This window comes from Sceloporus undulatus, chromosome 1 (assembly GCF_019175285.1).
Source record: "Sceloporus undulatus isolate JIND9_A2432 ecotype Alabama chromosome 1, SceUnd_v1.1, whole genome shotgun sequence".
Lineage (NCBI taxonomy): Eukaryota > Metazoa > Chordata > Lepidosauria > Squamata > Phrynosomatidae > Sceloporus > Sceloporus undulatus.
This window is the reverse complement of record NC_056522.1, coordinates 222522290-222540336: the sequence shown is the minus strand read 5'-3', so window position 1 is coordinate 222540336 and position 18047 is coordinate 222522290. Positions and strand designations below refer to the sequence as shown.

Genomic DNA, 18047 nt, shown 5'->3' with positions numbered 1-18047 from the left:
TAAGGACTGAGTAGGAAAGGGAGAATGGTATTCCACATTACCATGTATGGATCTGAAAGCTGGACAGCAAAGAAAGCAAATCGGAAGAAAACCAGTCCATTTGAGAGGCGGTGCTGGAGAAGAGTCCTGAGGACAGCCAAAGAGATAAACAAATGGGTCCTAGACAGATCAGCAGAAACTCTCTGGAACCCAAGATGACAAAACTTAGGCTGGTGTACTTGGCCACATCATGAGAAGGCATGAGTCACTGGGGGGGGGGGACACTCAATAATGCCAGGAAATGTGGAGGGAAGTTGAAAGAGAGGAAAGGCACATGCTAGATGCATGGATCTTATGAAGAGAATGCAGGTATGAATTACAGGAACGTGTGGTCAAAAGATTTAACATGGCATTGTTATATCGTTCCTTTATCGTCCCAAAGTGTAGTGGAATCGTCTTAACAGAAAGACGATTCCAAAGATGTTCACATGAGGCTGTCAGTGTTCTCAAATTGTTGCTAAATCATTCTTAAATTGTTGCTGTGTCCAGTGTGTGAATGTAACTGTTTTGAAATCATTTTGTAATCATTTATTGCTGAATTCTGATATATCAACAATTTAAGAACACTAACAGCCTCATGTGAAAATCTTTTGGAATTGTCTTTCTGTTAAGACGATTCCACTACATTTTGGGACAATAAAGGAATGATATAACGATGCCGTGTGAAAATCTTCATAGAGCCTTGGACATGTCCTACCCACAGGTTTGCCATGGGTTGAGATTGACTCTTTCTCTTCCATCATGGTCATCTTTCTTCCTTCTCCAATTTCCTCTTCTTCCCCTTTTTTCTTCCTTCCACTTCCCCTCCTCCCCCTTCCTTCTTCCTCTCCTCCTTCCTCTTCCTCCCTTCCCTCCTTCCCTTTCTCCCTTCCCTCCTTCCTCTCCTCCTTCCCCTTCTCCCTTCCCTCCTTCTTTCCTCTTCCTCTCCTCCTTTTTCCCCCTTCCCCTCCCCTTCCCCTTCTCCCTTCCCTTTCCCCTTCCCTCTTCCCCCTGCTCTCCCTCTCTCTCTTGGGCCGAAGGAGTGACCCTGGTGCCTCCTCAGTCTCTTCTGGCCAGCAGCCAAGGGGGCGGGGCCTGTGTGTCCGTGTGTCCGTCCAGCTTGCAGCCTGCCCCCTCCTCCCTCCTGATTGGCCGCCGGGGGAGGGCCCGCGTGCCTCCTTCCCAGGACTGCAGTGTCTGTGAATCTGAAGAAGAAGAGGAGGAGGAGGAGGAGGAGGAGGGCCAGGAGCGGCGGAGGGGCGCTCGCGCTGCATTGTGCGCGCCTGGCATGGAACTGGGAGGAAGCCCAGGAGGAGGAGGAGGAGGAGGAAGGCTGGACCTGCAGGCAGCCGGTGAGTCCAGGCAGGGCATGGGGGGCAAGGCTGAGGGGCTCCCCACCTGGAAGCAAGAGCAGCAGGAGAGGAGGGAGGGGGCCCTGGGTCCATCTGATGCCCCCCAACCCCCAAAACCCATTCCATCTGTTGCTGCAGAGCCCTCCCTCTGCTCTGCCTCTGCTCTTAGTGCAACCAAGATCTCCCCAGCCCTTGGCTTCCCCTAAAACCCCGCTTGGCAGAAGGGCTGGGGACCCAAACAGGGACGCTTTCTCTGGAGGGGCCAAAGTTTCGTGGCTTCCAGATCCATTTTCTGGCATCCAAAGACATCGGAGCCCTGTTAGTGGGAGAAAACCACGCAGCAGGAAGGGACCTTGCAGCCCCTTGGAGACCAAGTTGGGGGGGGGGGAGAAGTTGGGAGCCCCATCCCCAGCCTTGGTAGACTTCAGCCATGCTTCCTCAGGTGCCTTGTTGGGAAGGGAGGAAAGACTAGGGAGAAACCGCATTATTATCATTATCATTATTATTTTACATTATGAATGGATGAATTAGTCGGGTCAAGTCTACCTGAGGTTCTGCAACCAACTTTCTGTCTTTGGTGGTGGTGATGTTCCTTCAAAGTGGTTTCTGACTCATGGCAAATCTATCATGGAGTTTTCTCAGCAAGTTTCTTCAAAGGGGTTTTTTTTTAATCTTTTTGTTTTGCCCTTGCCATCCTCTGAGGCTGAGAGAGTGTGCCTTGCCCAAGGCCACCCAATGGGTCTCCCTGGCTGAGCCTGCTCTCCAGAGCCCAACCCTCCAACCACGGCCCCAGGGCTTCACTTACAGTGTCTGCAAGATCTCTTGACAGATTCTTGATTTATTTTTGGAGAAATCCTTACCCCAAGACTCTCTCCCCTTTCAGACCTTTGGCAGCAATTGCAACACATTTCACAACTTGGGACGCCTGATGTGAAATGTGAAAAGAGAGGAGCCTTTGCTATGAAGTTGGACTGCACTAGATTGTTTTAATTGCTTTTCTAGGTTATTTCAGGGTTTTTAAAAATGTTTTAAAAGTGTTTTTTTAAATCTTGTGAGCCACCTTGGGTCCCTTTTTGAGGAGAAAGGCAGCATAAGAATGAAATAATAAATAAATAAATAAATAAATAGATTACATTTACTGTCCGTCACATATTTCATTTTTCCATCCAACGTATTTATTAAATACCAGGGTAGAAATGTTCTGATAAAGAAATAGAGACATAATTTTCCCCCCATCAGAAATCCTTAAAACATATTTCACAGCTTGGGATATTTAAATAGAAATAGGGGAAACAAAAAAAAGGGGGGGGGTCTTTCCTATGCATTAGATGACACTTATTTTCCATCAGATACAGTATTTCATTTTTCCCTCAGATGTATAGCATATGACTCCTGAGATCCTGTGATTAAATGCCAGGGCAGAGGTGTTCCAACAAAGAAATAGAGAAATGCGATTTCCCCCATCAGAATTCCCTAAAAGGAAGAAATATTTGAGCTGAAGTCGATGTAGGGCATGGAATCCAATTCACCTAGTTTGCCAGCTAAGTGTAAATGTATTTAGTGACAGTGAAGAATGCAAAACTGAATATACTCATTTTGCTGTTACAGATGCAACAGGTCACCTTCTGGGTCTGTACTTTCAGGGATTCAGTGGGCTTGCCAAGCTAACTGGCTTGTTCCAAAGATTTGGATGTATATTTTCCTGTGAATGCCACAGGTTGCTTCCCCACAGGTGAATGTAAAGCATTTCAGTCTGGAAGCTTCATGTGATTCTCTATTTCGCTGAAGAATAGGCTCGCATCCAAAGCAGGCAGACAGAGAGGCATCCTGCCATGAAGCGTATATCATTTAAGATGAAAGCAACATGCATTGTGCATTTTTAGCCCTGCAGTCTTCTGCAGGATTTATTGCACATTATTTTTTTTCCCGGAAGTGAAAGCCACTGAACACTGTGGTTTGCTTCTGAAGAGACTGCAATGGTTTTTTTTGCTGTTAGACTTTGTAAATATATTTGCTGGTAGCCCTTACTAGTGATGTCAGTTGAATCCAATTTGCACAATTATTTTATGTGGCTCTCTAGAAATTATTGCAATTCCTTGAAGTTCCTGATGGGGACATAATTTCCTTTCAGGAAAAAAAAGCCCAAACCCAATATATTTGACTTAGAAATCCCTGAAAATGTGAGAATTGATGTTTATTCACTATTCTGGCTTGTCCGTGCTTTGCACCCTTTCCAGTAGTGTCCCTGTCTCTGTTTTCCTTCTTAGAGAGTGGCATGCTGAAGATTTGGTAGTAATGGGCCATTCTAATAAGTATTCATGATATTGTAGCCTTAAGCTCCTGAATAAATATGAGGAGAATTGGGATGCTGCCCTATGCACATGTGCTTGGGATGAAGCTTCAGTAAAAAGAGCAGGACTTGCCTTGGAGGGATTAGGATCAGGAGGGATGCATTGGTTTTTACACTGGGCTGTTCATCACTTGATGAAAACAACACTAAATCATTTACACGTGTAGATGGGAAATGAAGAAGTGAGACGCAGTCATAAACTTATATTCAAATTATGGTTTATAGATGCTTATAAATTGAATGATGTGCTTCAGTAATAATTAATTTTAAGCAATTAAAAGATGATTTCGTCAGGAAATGTAGTCAGTCATTTTTTTAAAAGAAAGGATCTCCAATTTTCCATCTCTCACTTTGCCTGTTCAAATGCACAATTATAGATCTAACATCATAGAGACAAGCTCTGTATCTCATTTCTTATCTGACATCATCTCAAGGTATACTGTTCCATGAAGAAGATTCACACACGCTGTTTCAAAGTCAGGTGATGAGAGAAGGAGTTAAAGGATATGTATCTGTCTTGCTCAAAGTCCAAGTGGTCTGGCTTAGTGAATATGTGATTTGTGTCTATAGTAGACAGTAGATATGTAGCAGCATATAGTGTAAGGCAGGTACATAGACTTTAGACTTATGTAGGATCTGCTTTGTTTTATTACTGGATTCAACAGTCATAACTCAGCGCTAGGGAGAAAAAACTAGGTACAAAATGGTGGCTCAGGATGTGGACCCAGTTATGTGCAGTATTTCATTAGATGTATGTGCATATACAAATATATATCTACCTTGATGTCACTATAGATGGGGATGCCAACAGTCCCTCTTGCTGTTCTGATATCTGAGAGTAACAAACCCCAGATCTACCACAAGCCATTCAGCAGTCTATGTGGGGAATCTTGTCTACCTTTTCTCCACTGTTGATATCAGCATTTCAAATTATTCAGTTCTTGGAACTGCTTATTTGTCTTTTGTTGACTCTCAGTTAGTTGAGCATCAAACAAAGCAAGCTTTGCTAGTTCATAAGTACAATGTCAAAATCCAGGATTTGGCTATACCTTCACTGGGACTAACCAGAAATTGAGAACGAATTTCCAAAATTATGAATCCTATTATTAGTCTGAACTAGAGGTCCTCCATAAAATTAATGGAGTTTAGCAATGTGTTGCATCAACATTCAACAACTGATTCAACATTTCAACAACTGACCTATTCTAATTGGGATTAAACTGTATGATTTTTGACCAAGATTTCTAGATGTCATAAACAGAATGAATATTACACAAAGCATGTGTGTTTTTTGCATACATGTATGTGCAGACACTAGCCAGTGTGGCATAGTGGTTTGAGTGTTGGACTACAATTCTAGAGACCAAGGTTTGAGTCCCTGCTTGGCCATGAAACCCACTGGATGACCTTGGGCAAGTCACACTCTGTCAGCCTTAGAGGAAGGCAATGACAAACCTCCTCTGAACAAATCCTGCCAAGAAAACCCCATGATAGGTCTGCCTTAGGGTCGCCATAAGTCCAAAACGACTTGAAAGCACACAACACATGCAGACACAAAGAATTACCCAGTATAGGCCATGATCCCCAGCAGAACTGATCCAGTTTGAGTTTTGTCTCAATGAGAATGTTAAGTATGTGCATATCTAGGGCATACCTACTTAGAAGTGATTACCACTGAGTTTCTCAGATTGGATTGCCACTGAAAACACTTTGGACAATCATTGGGATGTAGTTATTATTTGGGGCATTTTGAAGCAAAAATATTATTTTGCAATTTTGATTGACCCTCTGGGGACCACAAAATGACACTTAGGAGCCGCAAGCAGTCTGTGGGCAGCACTTTGTCCACCCTTGTGCTAGAGATTGTATCTACTGGTGGCTGTGTTTTAGCAAGGAGGTCCTTCCCCTACTGCTAACTTGGACATCCCCTTTTGACTGAACTGCCTCTCCCTCACTGCAGTTGGTCTTGATCCCTAAAAAGCTGCTCATGAATTGGAAGGGGGAGGCACTCTGAAACACTGTGGTGAACTATGAAGGACTCCAAAAGGACTGACATAAATCAAGTGTCTTGCCTTTCTAATACATCTGCTGTTGGATACAACCAAGGTTTATTTTTGTTCCACATAACTGAAATCAAAAGGGATTGTTGCATACATTTAAAAGAGGGTAAGAAATGTGATTTCATGTAAGATCTTTGCATCTTGGTCCACAAATTACACTGTTTGTGGTATAAATTGGGAATATTGCAGAAGAAGTGGGAAGGATGTGAATCTCCATCTATTGCCAGGCTGCAACTCCTATCACTTCTAGCCAGCACAGCTAATGGTGAGGAATGATGGAAATCACAGTTCAGCAACAGGTAGAGAGCTACCCCATCCCCACTTCAGTGCTACAGTCACAAGGCTGTGTCTTGCACAAGTGAGAACTATACAGTTGTAAGATCAGTTTACATGCACGTCTTTAGTAATTAAATGATTAACCTGTAAGGAGAAAATAATTGTGCAATTTGTGTATGTAAGCATAACTGTGTGAGTATTGAATTTGTCTAACCAATTACTCATGTAAAATTGCATAACTGCAATTATTCCCTTGGTAAACTAGGTACATAGTGGATATGCATCTGGAACTATGGTTTGCAAGATTTCTAAGTCCTTTTAAGGTAAAAAGACCAATAAGGCATATTTTTACACATTAATTATGCACTGCTGATACAGTTTCATTAAACGACAGTATCACCCCTATGTTGAAACTGATATGGAATTGAACCAAGAAGTTGTAAAATAAACATGAATGGGTGTGCTTGTCTATGTGCACACAAATTAGTTTAGATAATGCTGCCATCATACATCCTAGTCCAACAAATGTAATCTATAACAAAAAAGAGGCATATCTGCTGAATTTATGGTCCGGTATGGATGGGCCGAAAGCGCCATGTTGGCGCCGAAATTACAGTTGCAAAGCACACAGTAACCACATGCTCTGGAACTCTAATATGTATGGACGGCGCCCTCTTTACATGGTGCCATCCATACATGTTGCACATCAATGATGTCACATGCGTGCTGTGTCCAAACAGCACGGCGCGTGCGTGACGTCTGTGTGCCGCCCCAGGCAGCTTATGGCGGCCTGGCGGCATCGCCACAACAAGCTCCAGAATGGAGCTCCTTTTGGAAGTGGATCGTTCCTGTGGCAACTGCACGACCACGGGAATGATCCTGAGGGAAAAAGGTCCGCCCCTTTCTCCTCTTTAGCGCTGGGGTGCAGTGGGCACCTAAGGCGCAAGGGCACCCTTTTTCCAGGCCAAAGAGAAGCGGCAGTTTGCCGAGTCTCTTTGACCTGGAAAAATGCTGGATTGGGGCAACAAGGGCTGCTGATAAGGTTGCCCTGGCCCCAATCCAGCGCAAAAAGGATCAGCTGCAGGCCGTCCATTTGGGGCGGTCTATACTGCCCCAATGATAGGAAACGTTTAATATTAATATATGCAACAGTAAAGTGAGGGCTGAAATCCTGTATAGGAGTTATGTCTTTGTAAATGGAGTCCGTATGCAGGAGTTAGAAAATGTCAGTTTTTTTATCCATTAGAAGAGTGCTGTTATGTTACTATGCAGTAGCGCTGGCAAAGTGCCTGATGTGTGCATCATACACTGATATGCATCATCTTCTCATTCTCCTGATAGGCATCTTTACAATTCACTAATAGGGTTTCTTAGCACCTCTGCTACTTAGATAAGTCTACATAAAATTATATTAAGTAAAAGGCAATATAGGATACTGTCCAATATATTTAAAATCCTATGCATTATCCCACTATCGTAGGTATGGGTCTAATTTACATGCTAAATAATTAACTTGTCCACTCTCCAGTACTGTGATGATTATGAGATGAGAAACTTCCCTTTCCAGTTTAGATTCCTTCCGTTTTTGTGTTATGTTGTAAATTTTTAACTGTGGTTCATATGGTTAGTGAACATAACATTTCTTAAATTGTGATTTAATGTTGCCATGTTTCAACACAGTCACTTAGATGTAACTTATCTAAATCATATGATTTGTGAGAATGGATTGCCACACTTTCCTCTTCCAGAGTGAATATATGGAGAAGTCTGGAAATTCTTGTTTTTGTCCTAAATTAACTAGAGCTTGGTGTGTTTTCCAAAGTGGGACAGTTTCCAGAGGACTAGTTAGTCTAAGGCCCTATTCTAACTTGCCCGTTTGCTCTGGATAGAACTGGGCAGATCTGGTTGCCCCCATACCGAATCCCCCCGGGTATAAGTTCTCACTACCCTTTACCTTGATCAATGCAATTTGCCCCTCTGAAGTTCACATTTGCAGTACCGCTTTAAAATGGAGCCTCCTTTGTTGTCAATCAAATTCACCTTCCGCTTTCATCAAAGGTGACATATCCTACAATCATTGGCCAATGGAAATGGTTCTTTCCCCCGTCCTTTATAAAAAAAAAACTGGTGGCAGTGGACGCATATTTTGTCAACTTGTCAAATTTAAAAAACTCCAGGTGTGTGTGTGTGTGTGTTGTGTGTATTTGGGTCATTACAGATTATGGCAACCCTAAAACGACCCCATCCTGGGGTTTTCTTGGCAAGACTGGTTCCGAAGAGATTTGCCATTGCCTTTCCCTTGAGGCTGAGAGAGTGTGACTCCCCCAAAGTCATGGGTTTCCACAGCCTTCCCTCTGAATGCCAGCCTCTAGCTTCCTCTTCGCTTCCAGCCCACCATTTCCTCCCCTATGGAACCTCTTCCCTTCCCTTCAAGCCCAGCGCCACCTCCAAAGCCCTTGCCTGCCCCCCGATGCCATCTTCTTCCCTTCCCTTCCAGCCCAAAGCATGCGCACAATCTGTCACAACAACAACAACAACAACAACAACAACAATAATAATAATACCTCACCTCAGTATGCCATCTCTGCATCCTCTTTGCTTTCCCTCCAATTGCCACCCCAGAATGCCTTACATACACATACACATATGTAGCAAAAGCATTCACACATTGTATCAATTTGACAAACGTAAAAGGAAACTCAAACATTCACATATTCTGTCACACACCCCACACAAAAAAAAATAATTTTTAAAAAATGCCACTTGCAACGTGAGGTGCCGTCCCAGCAGCAAGCAAACGAAAGGGAAATGTAGCACAAGCAGACATATTCTATTAATATGTATCAACCTGTAGAACAAGCATTCGCGTAATCTGTCAAAAATAAAATTACAAAAAGAGAGAGAGAGAAAGCTGCTTGCGAGAGGAGAGGCATGTTCCGCCCTCTGCCCTCCCTCTGCCCTAATCCCTCCCCTGAACTTGACCCCGATCATGACCAGGGCCAAGTTCACATTTGCCGGCAGCAGAGAAGAAATGGGTTTTCCTAAAATATATGGGAAATAATCCACTTTTGGAAAAAATACTCTAAGGGGATTTGCCCTGGATCGGGTGTGCAAGACCCTAATTCTGACGTGTTTAAACCGGTGTCAATGGGAACTTCCAATTTTTAATCTGGGTTACAATTCGGTACAAAAGGTAGTCTGAATAGCCCCTAAATTGCAGCAAAAGAAGTCTTTTGGTGCCTTAAAAAGAAACCTGTGCCACACAGTTTTGTGAACATCATCAGATGCATGAGCTAAATTCAGTTGGAGACATATTGGATAGAAATGACTAACTATAATTATAGCTTACTGAAACAAATCAAAACTCATGTTTTATTAAACTTTTTTAATTCAATAAATTATAGTTCATGATGGCTCTATGCTGGCTACTTGCTGTAATAAATGATTGATTGATTGGTTCATGATGGTTTAGATTAGAATGTGGATATAACATTAAACTGAGGCTTAAGGAAAATGGGGAAAACCCTCTCTTTTCTTTTCTTTGTGATGATGGAGGGAAAGGAGCACACAACTCCCACGCTCAACATGTAATTCTAAACTATAGTTTAGCATTGCAGTCTTGTTAGAAATTCTAGAGTTGAATAGTAAAGCTTGTACAGGCTTCCATAGTAGCTCCATGCCTACACAACAGCCATTGAGTCTGTGGATATCATTACATCAACAACTATTAACTGGAGATGTGTGTGTAATGAAACAATTGGATGTTACTTCACCCTGTGGGTTGTGGCTTTTTAATGATGCAGTTGAAACCACACTACAGTGGTTAGGTTGCTGTTTCCTTCTGACTTTCTTCTGCACTGGCCTCATTCATGGAATGAGCAGAACTTGTGATGTACTACAATGGCGCCACTACTGATATCAACGGGAACTGTGGTAGCACCATTATCATGTCTCATGGGAGTCTCATACTTAGATATTGCTTGAGCGGTTTGCCAAGACAAAAGCCTGCATTCACAGAGTTGTGACACATATCTTCACTCCCACACTTACCAGGAGGTGTAGGCATTTTTGTTATTCTAGCTGGAGGATACATGAGCATTGCTTAACATTCTGTTCCGATGAAAGGAGTGGGAATCTCTGGAAATCAAGGTAATTTCACTAACTGTATAACCATTAGCTTTCATGCATTTAATTAATAAAAGCCCAAGAAATTTAATATCGTTTAGTTGTAGGTTATAAGGCTTTGGCAAAGTATATTATCTTAGGGAAGTATGTCAGCAAGAAATATGTTCACTGTTGCTGTTGTTGCTGTGATTCTTCATTTCTGACTTTTGTTGACCCTAAGGTGAACCTATCATAGAGTTTTCTTGGCAAGAGTTGTTCAGAGGAGGTTTGCCATTGCCTTTCCCTGAGGCTGAGAGAATGTGGTTTGCTCAAGGTCACCTGGTGTATCTTATGCCTGAGCTGGGAATTGAACGCTGCTCTCCAGTCATAGTCCAACACTTAAACCACTACACCATGCTGGCTCTCATACCCCTTTAATTATTTGTTTGTTTATTTTTGAAGACATTTATCCTTTTTCATACATTGGCATTTTATAGAGCACCATCATTTCTTATGCATACATTATTGCACATGCTTTTTGTCAATGGAGAGCTAAGTCGCCTTTTTGGTAGTGTATCAACATTTACATACAGTTAACTCAGGGACGTAGCCAAGGGGGGGGGTCTTGGGGTCCAGACCCCCCTTCCATTAGAAAAATGAATGGTGTGTGCTGCTGCGCCACTGCACCCAAGCCCCATTATAATGGTGGCCCTTAGTCTGGAACACCCCCCCCTTCCTAAAATCCTAACTACATCCCTGGTTAACTGCATATCAACTTGCACATTCTCTTTTTGAGTTCTTTTCCCCCCATCATGTAGATCTCTTGATCACCTTGGGTTTGCTTCTAGTTCATATGTTCTACAACACCAAAAGCAAGCACACCACTTTTTATACTGAAAGTGGTACATCACAAATATTTGTGGTATCAATGTAAACTAATTAAGCAAGAATAAATTTAGTCTTGTATATTGTAACATATATCCATTTAGTCTGAGAACTGCACTAAAATAAAAATACAAGGCTCTCTGTAGTCATCAAGTGAACTGAATTTTCAGAGTATTTCTGTATTTTTTTTTTTAAAGAAAGGGGCTGGAGTCTTAAGCTATGGTAATCTTTTTTGTTTCTTGTTAAGTAGAATGGCTTAAGGGTAGTTTAGAAATGTGTCTTCCTACTAAAATGCATTTATATTTTATAGCCTTTGCTATTTAGCCTAAGGCATAGTTTGTGTGACACTGTCCTTATGATGTCCCCAAGGGTATATTAAAAAAAACAACAGTAAAAATAAACAGTTGTCTTGGCTAGCAGCTGAAAGAAAATAGGGCAGTGAGCTTTCAGGCCCAACAGAAGAGGAACTGGAAACAAGATAGACATACATGCAAAACATTTGTGCTCCAATTTCTATTTGCTATTTGTAAGCTCAGGAGGTGCTGGGCCATAGACAAGTTCTGGCTCTATAATACACTCCCTGCCACCATCCAAAAGCAATGTTGCTAGAAACTAGAAATACTGTACATAATTTACTTGCCCCCTCCCCTTGTTAGTTGCATGAAATCATTTACTAAAACAGTGTTTACTTGGTTTTACTCACATCAGTCTGTGCATATAAGCTAGTGAATCCCTTTACAGGATAAACATTTTTGTATATACATTTTTGGAACAATTGTCTACTTTTTGGAATGGGAAAATTCTGTTGCTGGGGACCAGGGTGTTCATTACCATAAAAGCAATAATTATGGAGACGGCATGGCATGCTCACAATTTGCCAGCTGTGGCCCAATTAAAGTATTACTTTCTGTATTTTGATTTTTTAATTATTTGTAAAAATATTGATTAACTGGCTGTCATCACCCCTCAGGCACCAAACATAACAGAAAAGTTATATAAAAATAATATCATAAATATCACTGTAAACAAATTACAATGGAGGAAAAGACTTTTTAAAAAGAAAGTGCAGAATTAAAACCATCCAGAAGCTAAGAGCAGTGACAAACGTATGGCCTGCCTTAAGCGGAACAAGGAAAGAACTAATCTAACATTATTGGTAGTGCTGGCTCAGAGTGGATTTGTTAGATGTTCCCACTACTCTAACCTCACTTAGGACATATCTACATGGGCCAATTACACTGGTTTTCCCCACCCTCAACATACCTGTCTACATGATGTAGGGCTAAATCCCTGATTCAAGTGTGGACTTCTTTTAATATATAATTGTGGCAGGGAGGCTTTTATACGGGGTATGTGCTTCAGTTATGCTTTTAAGATTTGTATGTTTTCTATAATTTTATAGTCACTCTCTCTCCCCCCCCCCCCGCGCCCCATATATATCTAGGGGTAACCATGTTGGTCATATAGCAAAGTACAATAATATCCAAAATGCACAAAACAGTGATACTAGGTGGGTTACAGACCGCCATTTAGGACGCGCTCTGTGCGTCCTAGGGTTAGGAAGGGGTGTGCTAGGGTTAGGAAGGGTTGCCCCTTCCTAACCGGCCCTGTTCCCAACACGCGTGGAGCACATCCTAAATGGCAGCGCCCATCCACATGGGCGCTGCCATTTTTACGTTGTGGACACTGTGCATCCAGACATGGCATGGCGGAAGTGACGTGGTGAGTGCGCACCTCACGCCTCGCGGCACCACTTTCAGGGCCCAAAAAGGAGCGCCATTTTGGCGCTCCTTTTTGGCTGCTGCCGGAAGCCTTGTGGTCTGGCCGCTGGGGCTTCACGCCGCAGCTAATGGCGGCAGCGGGAGAACGGCTGCTTGAGGGCGGTCTGTAACGCGCCCTAGATTGGTAATTTTATACTGTTTTTAGCTAGATGGTTTCAACTGTTTTAAATTTTTTATTGTAAAGTTTTTAAACGATTTTATCTGTGCGCTGCCTTGGATCCCTTTCTGGGAGACAGAAATGAAATGGAATTATATAAATAAATAAATAAATAAATAAAATACGAGGGAGGGCCAGTTCTACACCAAATCCACCCTAAAGGTAAAGGTAAAGGTAAAGGTTTCCCCTTTGACAATGTTATCACGTTGAGTCTAAGCATCCTTGGCTAAATTGGATTTTAAAAACTCACTTTTTGTTCCAGATTTTGCAGGAAAATTGAGAACACACTGCAGGGAGGCATTTGTAGATAACTACCTGGTGTCACTCCAGTGTGCAGAGGTAACGGGGATCCGGGACAGCTCCGGGGCCAGAATAATCCGGGAGCAGTCTGGAGTATTCTGGCCAGTGTAGACAAGTCATTAGTGGTGAGAGATCTCCAAAATAGATCTTAAATGGATGGTCAGGCCCAGATGATATATTATTGCAAAGATACTTCTCAGTCACTGACTTCAGTGTTCATTCATAATATTCACTTACCTGAGGCTTGCCCATCCAAATAGTGGTATTACTGCATCCTGCTTACTTTTACCAGTGAATGATGTTACATATGCATGAGCCATTCTTTTGTCCCACAATATATAGTTAGTGGTTATGCCACTGTGGACATACGTGAAGTTTGAAAGTAGTGGAGGAAACATACTTTTTTTAAATTTGTAGTTCTCAAAATTCCCCACCCAGTATCTCTGTGCTGTCTGGAGAATTTTGAGAATTGTGGTTTACAAAGTTAGTTTTCCAAGTTCTGAGCTTGAATAATTCATAGTTATGTAAAGTTATAGATTTTTACATTGGGGAAGCACAGATGGTCATCAATAACCCATTTCAAAGAGAAATTGACCTTTTGTAAATAATGTATTTGATTACTGTAGCTTGAAAGAACAATTTTTAAAAAGCTAATTGAAGCCAATTTTTCCCAAATTAATCCTTTAATCTGCATTTTAAAAATCAACTTCTTGACGCTGAAATGTATGAATCTGTATAGTTCAAGGTAATAACTGGTCTTTAGTTGCCTGCAATTTTATTTCATTTACATGACTACAAAACAACTTAGTATTGAAACTTGGGTCCCCCCCCCCTACTAAGGAACCCTATTATATTGTATAATGCTCAATAAAATCCTGGCAGGCTTTCTGTTTTGTCTTAGATGCTGACTTTAATAATACTGGGATTTCTTACTATTAACTTGCTGTAGCTTTAAGATTTCCTCTGACTTACTTTTTGGCAGGAATCCCAGAATCTTACAGTGTAACGATGCAGAATGATTCAAAGTGCTTGAATTGTGTATGCTACACACTTCTTCTCAGAATCCATTCTGATGAAAACTTTTAGGATACATTTAACAGCTCTGTTTTATGGCTACATAAATGAGAAACATACAATAACTCCTTTGTAAAGTGGTATTGGGCTTACAGGAGTTAAATTTGGAACCAGAATGATGGTGTGTGTGCAAAAAGGGGTATCTAAGAAAAACAAAAGTCACAACTCACAACTCTTGTAGAAAAATATCTGACACCCTTCCTCTCCAAATTGAGTGGGAGTTGAAAGTCCTGCACGTGTGCTGCCAAGTGCAGTCTTCTGGATGATAGCTTTGTTGGTACACTCTCCCTCTTTCTATCAACGGTGTTGCCAGAAACTAGAAATATATGATGTTTTCTCTCTTGCCCTTCCCAATCAATAGCAGCAAGCCATTGATTGGAACAGTGTTTACCTCCAGATATCACTCATGCTGAACTATGCATACCAGCCAATGTTTCCCCCCTCTCCAGTACAGGCATTTTTTGGAACAGCTGGCCACTGTTTGGAGTGGGGGAGTTCTGATTGGAACGAGAATGTGGTAAATCACAACAGCTATAGTCATGGAGACACATGCCTGCGAGTCATAGAAACAGGTGTGCCATCAGATTGCACTTCACCTTTCCATATCAAGATTCTTCATGATTCTTTGACATTGCAAAGAAACTGGAGATCTTATGCCTCATCCTGTGGAATGTCCCACTGGGTTTCTAAATTTTATATTGAGCGCTGATGTATGCCTAGGACTCAAAAAGGTTCTTATATGCTTCTGCATGCGTATACACTGGGGTCGTGCTATCCTCAAGGATTTGCTTCCAGGACCCCCATGGTTACCAAAATCTGTCAATACTCAAGTCCCATTATCTACAATGGAAAAGTAAAATGATGTCCCTTACATAAAATGCAAAATCAAGGTTTGCTTTTTAGAAAATATATATAGATTGAATATTTCAAGACGTGAATAGTTCAATCAATGGATAAAGATACATGTGTGCTTCCAAACACATATACAGTGCACCCTTGGTATCCACTGGAGTTTGGTTCCTGGAGCCCCTGTGGACACCAAAATCTATGGATGTTCAAGCCCTATTGTCTACAGTGGCATAGTAAAATGGTATCCTTATATAAAATGCAAAATCAAAGTTTGCTTTTTAAATACAGTGGTCTGTCCACGTTCTCTGGGATTAAGGGTGAATGTGGAAAAACCGCAAATAAAAAAACACTATTCTTTTTATCTGAGAGAACACCTCTCTGGGAATCTCTAGGTCCACCAGTGCAACTCTATGGTCAACATCTTTCATGCTGGAGGACCCACAGATGCCTAGAGAAGTGTTTTCTCTAGGCACTTCTAGGTTATCCAGCAGAACTCTATGGTCAGTTTCTGGCAGAGTTGTGCTGGAGGACCTAGAGATTCCTACAAAGAACATATTAATCAAAACTGCAGATAATCAAATCTGCAAAAGTCAAAGCCGCATATGTGAAGGACCAACTGTATATACATAGACTGAATATTTTAAAGCCATGTATGGTTGAATCTGTGGATAAAGAATCCTTGGAAATGAAGGGCTGACTGTAGCAGGTTGGCAATTTTCCTGTTTCTTGTGCCATATTTTTCCAAAGCATTCCCTAACTTTCAGAACCAGCTCTAAAGTGAACTGAGTTGGGAAAAAGTAGAGCTTGAAATATATTACGTTGCACATAGAATTTCCTTTTTGGTTTCAACATTTATTTTTCGGCATCAAATTTATATAGTGATTTCCCCCCCTTCCAGGGTGCTTTTAGAGGAGAATCATCTGTTTAATTCAGCTTATGTATAGTTCTTTTCATTAAGTCTAATTCTTTGATCTCACTAACCATGTATATCACTCCTAGAACTCGTGCTACTTTATAGACAAATGGACAGTGATGCTTAATAACAAGCATTTATTTACAGACCAAAATAATGAGGAGGAGACCAGAGTAAAATTGGTTTCAGTTCAGATCCCATTGGCTTAAATCCAGTTGTCCATCGCAACTAAAGTAGATCTGTTCAGTCAATTGCTTGATGGTAAGTCAACTGTTTTGTTGATTCCATTGCTTCAATAGTTCTACTTTAGTTGGGACTGGCAGTTAGATTTAGACCTATAAATTACTGAAAATTAGAATATGTCTAGAATTTGTAGAGCAAGCGGTAAAATGATATAGGAGATGGTATGGCTTTCTGATATTATTCTTATATTTAATAGTCAAATGTTAACTACATTTTGAAAGAGTGCTCATCGCAAAGACAAATGAATGGGAGCTGCCTGAAGCTGTGTGAGTTAATGAGCTGGAGTTAATTAGTATAGTTAGGTGGGTGTTTTTTGTATCGGGAGTTCATTTCTTTACTAAAAAGAGTGTCATTGTTTGCGTCCTTGTTGTTAAAGCATTCTTTCTTAGATACTGCAAATGTATAGGTTTTCATATTTTTATCTTTAAAAACTACAGTATAGGGAGCTTTTAAATATGGCTAAGTTAGATTTTTTTTACAATCACAAAATGAAGAGTTAATTAGATGTGAACCATAATTGTTCTAATTCAAGCACATTCTTAGTGCTATTGTTAAAATCCTTGGCACGGGTGCAAAATAAAGCTTTCATTGTGTTTAGCAAGTTTACATATGTCATTCCCTTTCATGTGGCAAACACTTAGAATCAGATGAGTAATCATGTAGTGGGTTTCAGAGCTACTGGAATGTTAGCCATTAGTGGAAATTTATTCCATCCTGCCAAATAATTGCTTGAACTAAAACTGTATTAATATAATCGGCAGACAAAACCATACTGCCTGTTTCCAGGGAAGAACTCCTTAAGTTTTATCCAAAGAAGTTTATATTTCAAAATTACAAAGTAGGAAGTGCTTACCTTGTGCATGTATGTGCCTTCGAGTTGCCTGTCAACGTATGGAGACCCCATGCATTTCATAGTTTTCTTAGGCAAGGAATACTCAGAGGTGGTTTTTGCCAGTTCCTTCCTCTGAAATACAGGCTACAGCACCTGGTATTTGTTGGCAGTCTCCTATCCAGGTATTAACTAGGGCTTCTTATCTTATCTTACGAGAACCAAAAAGGATCTGGTGACTTCAGGATATTTAGGCAGGCCCTGTACTTATTTTACTGAACTCGACTGAGCTTACTTTGATTGTATATAATTACTCTGCAAGTAATCTTTGTGCTAATTAACACATTGAACAATCCACTGAGCCAAAATTATTGGACAATTTAGAGCAGTGACAAATTAGGACAGTTTCAGGCTGCTATACGGACAGTTGTTCCCTAGGTGATACCCATAGCAGCTTTGGTCTGTTTGAGGTAAGAAAAGGAGTGGGTGGTTTGAATTTGCTGGAGGGAATAGAAAGAAAGAAACATTCTTGGTCTGTATTACAAATTGATTGTGCAACTTGCTTGCTTTGTCAGTGAAACTATTCAGATACTCGTCCCTTGATCTAGACCTATGTAGGACCTGTACTGGGTTATAGAATTTGAAGATGAAAGCTGTGCATACTTGTAAGCATCAAAGTCCTCCTTGATTCTAGTGTTATCTGTAAAGTGAACAAAGGGAGATCACTTACGAGAAAGAGAAAGAAATCTAATATAACAAAATGCTTTTTTCTTGCTGGTCAGGCAAGAGAAGAAAAACTTTGGCCTGTTACAGACAGCCAAAATAAAGCTGCTTCGAGTCACAGTGGAGGTATGGT

At 41.1% G+C, this 18047-nt stretch overlaps 1 protein-coding gene across 1 annotated transcript in view; it reads left to right on the top strand.

The window, feature by feature from the left end:
* The first annotated feature begins 1245 nt into the window (after positions 1-1245).
* LYPD6 (LY6/PLAUR domain containing 6) overlaps positions 1246-18047 on the top strand; it is a 92239-nt gene continuing 75437 nt past the window's right edge. Inside the window, exon 1 of the mRNA XM_042446062.1 lies at positions 1246-1370. The gene's annotated coding sequence lies outside the window, so the exon portion shown is untranslated. The remainder of the gene's footprint in view (positions 1371-18047) is intronic.